Here is a 3921-nt window from a genome sequence, read left to right on the forward strand (position 1 = left end):
TTTATCCTTCTCCTTTCATGATCTTGCTACCTTTTCCCTCCTTATTCAGTTCCTTCTTCATCCTTCTACCACTTGTTATCTTGTCATCCTTCCTTATCTATTTCTGCTTGTACCTGGTCTCTCTTCCTTCATTATTTATCAAGCTCTACCCTCTCTGTTATGTGGTTCTCTTTTGATAACTAATCTTTCATTTCCCATTCTGTCTTCACCATCCTCATAGTCCAATTCTTACCAAGACAGCCTTTTAGTTTACCTGACTCTACTCTTCATCCTTTCCTGAATACTCCCTTCCACTTAATCTGGTTTATATATCTCTCTCTCTCTGATTTATTACTTACTTTCCCTTCCTTCCTTCCTTCAATCCCTGTACTAAAGTTATTAGCCTGGCATTTGATATCTGTTTCTGCATTTTGTTACCTGGTCACCCTCCTTCTTGAGCTGGGGGGAGTCGTTATCGTAAGGAAGCGATTCGTTGTCTTCGAGGTCAGTGTCGAGGGGGTAGTACTGCCCCTGCATATTTGGCGTGGGCAGCCGCTCGATCACCACAGGGTGGGAAGTATGAAGCATAGGGTTTGTGGCTGTGTGGCATAAATTACCATGTTGCTACATCGTCATGTTTTCTACTCGTGGATTTATATCTTCACTGTTCCACTCACCTAATTTTATCATTTTTTTAACTTATGTATGTCTAATTTATTCATAACAGTGATTAGAGATACAGTTTTATTGCTTCACACTAACATTATTTACATTATGAACTGGCACAAGCGCATCTGACTACGTATTACTACTCACACACACACACACCTGACCCTGCAAAATAAAGCAATTTTTTTTCTAAAAACCTAAGTATGTAAATGCCTAGCATTAACTCACCAGGCCAACATACAGGCAATTAAAACATCTAATAATTACTTAAATACGTAATATTAGGAGGACACGTCGCTACCTGGCATTTAATAGCAGATTTCGTTGTCTTAAGCAAGCCAAATGGTGAAATGATCATATAGGATGACCTGCCTGTAGCAGGTGTTGCTAAATGTCATTCTCCTTTCCCTACATGAAGGAGGGATTGTACACACACTGTTTGCTGTACTGTACATACACTCTCTACATACTAGCATACACTGACCACTCTGCTATATATACTACTATACATATGGTACTTTCACTTTCTGAATGTACAGTACTGTACTTTACAGTGTGCATGAATATAATTACTTTTTACATCTTAATTAACACTATTTAAATGGTAGTCTTGGCTGATTATATGCTGGTACAGTACTGCACAACACAGTTTGTGAGCAAACAAGCTACGACTCTCATGATGCTAGAGTTTGAGGAGATAGACTGCAAGATACATCAGCCAATTTTAGGCATCCCATGCAGTCATATGACAGTACAGGTACAGAGTAGTAGCCAATCATAGCTCACGAACATTTTGAGTCTACCCACCCATATGCTCGGCACATGCCGATGCACGATGCAATTTTTCGGAAATTTGTTTGAATGCCCAGAACGGAGAGATTTTTCTCGGAGTGCTCAAAAAAATAAAATAAATTTCAGGGTAAAGGAAAGCCTTGAATTACGATGATTCATATTTAAAACCCTGGTTAGTTTAAGACCTGGTTCAAGTTACATAGTTATTTTACAGGTATCTCTTACGTTACAGAAACTCAGGTTGCGGAAATTCGCCCATAGTACTCATTTTGTAAATTATGACCACTATATTTGGGATATAACCTGCAATTAAATGCCAGGTAGCGACGGGTCCTCCTAATATTATGTATTAAGTAATTATTATTTGTTTTAATTGCCTATATGTTGGCTTGGCGAGTTATTGCTAGGCATTAACATACGTAGGTATAAAGCTAGATGTTGCATTCTGGACTATATCACAAAAACTGCTTTTTTAGAAAAAAAAAGTTTTTTTTTATGGTCATTTGCCCACCCGGGCACAGGTAATTTTTAATGACCCACATCAAGGCCTGGGGGGGGGGGAGGGATATAATAAATTAATAATAATAAAAATTATAAATACTGTAATAATAATAGAACCATAAATAAAAAAATAAAAATAATTAAAAAAATATTGAGAGTGAGAAATGATATATGTATGTTGTGTTGTCAAAATAAGAAAACAATTGAAACCCTGGGATAAATTATAAAAAATTTCAACACAAAAATTGTGATATAGAACAAAAAATGTTTTACAGAAATTATAATTTATTAAGGCTGAAAATCAAACTGGAAGGGTACGGAATTCTGGGAAATGTCCTAGTGTAGATAGATGACCTTCTACATGACCGCAAGCAGTGTGTGGTGATTAATGGCACGAAATCATCATCTGTACCTGTCACAAGTGGGGTACCACAGGGCAGTGTACTGGGCCTGCTGTTGTTTGTTTCATAAATGACATGCCTGACATTGTACACTCCTACATACAAATGTTTGCCGATGACGCCAAGTTATTTCAGGAAAGTAAGAACCAAGCAGACTGTGAAGAGCTGCAGAAGGACCTCTGTGGGCTCCGAGAATGGTTGAAGAAATGGCTGCTGAAATTCAATGTCACGAAGTGTAAGAGGATGCACCTGGGGCGTACCAACGGTAAGGAGGCGTATCATATGTCCCAACGGGATGAAGAAACTGCACTATTTGAGACTGAATGTGAGAAGGACCTAGGTGTGTATGTTGACAATGAGCTAAAGTTCTCGGGCCATTGCGAGAAGAAGGTAAATCAGGCAAATAAATTATTGGATCTTATAAGAAGGTCGTTAAGATATCTAGACATTCCGTCCCTCGTAACGATCTTCAAGAGTGAAGTGCTTCCCCATCTGGAGTACTGTCACCCTGTCTGGTCCCCGAGATATGCTACGGACTGTCAGTTGATTGAAAATGTTTAAAGGAGGGCCACCAGACTGGTGCCTGCACTTCGGCACCTCAGCTACCCTGAGTGATTGGAGCGCCTGAACTGCCTAGCTTATACTACAGACGGGCAAGGGGAGACCTAATTGAGGTGTATAAACATCTCAGGGGGCACTAAGTCGAGTGTCCTTACTTGGAGCTGGCAGATCGGTTCACAAGGGGTCACAGCTCAAGATTGAAGAAGCCGCAAGTCCAGAAAACTGTGAGGGCAAACTTTTTCGGAGTGAGAGTTGTGAACTCTTGGAACAATCTTCCAGAAAGTGTTGTGATGGCACAGAGTGTGAGCTCTTTCTAGACAAGACTTGACCAACACTGGAGCAGGTTCAGGTACATTCAGGGGCTGGTGCATGCCCAGTACTTGCCAACAGTGCGTAACAGAGACGTGACCGATCGCCAAAGCGGCTAACGAGCCGATCAGTGGTGAAGAGGATAAAAGAAAAGGGAAAGTAACAGAGACGTGACCGATCACCCAAGCGGCTAACGAGCCAATCAGTGGTGAAGAGGATAAAAGTAAAATAAGTTAAATGTGCCTTGATTAGTGACTCGGTTCAGCTGTGATCTGGTCTTCAACCCCATCCCTCACTACCCGTTACCTTTTATGTAGGCCAACAATTTTTTTTCTTCACTTTCCAGACGGTGAAAGTCCCAACTGAACAGCAGGAAAAGGAAGACAACGAGAATGACTCACAGAGCCAAAGTCATGAATCTGATGACGTCATCTACCAGGTCATCCCTCGCCAAGCACAGGGAGGCACCTACACATGGGTTAGTAGGATGATAGATTAGAAAATAATATTAGAATAGAATAAGTAGGGGTTCAGGGGTTGGGCTCTTAATAATAAGGGTAGGGTTGATTGCTAGATAAATTTTTCCCAATGGTATTAGCAGATAGTCGAGCTTTACACAGTAACACACCTTGGATAAAACTCATTGGTTACGATATTGCCACTGCGCAAAGCTGGGAGAGGATTTAGATATTTAAGCTATACACCTAAT

Source organism: Homarus americanus, unplaced genomic scaffold (assembly GCF_018991925.1).
Source record: "Homarus americanus isolate GMGI-L3 unplaced genomic scaffold, GMGI_Hamer_2.0 scaffold19117, whole genome shotgun sequence".
Lineage (NCBI taxonomy): Eukaryota > Metazoa > Arthropoda > Malacostraca > Decapoda > Nephropidae > Homarus > Homarus americanus.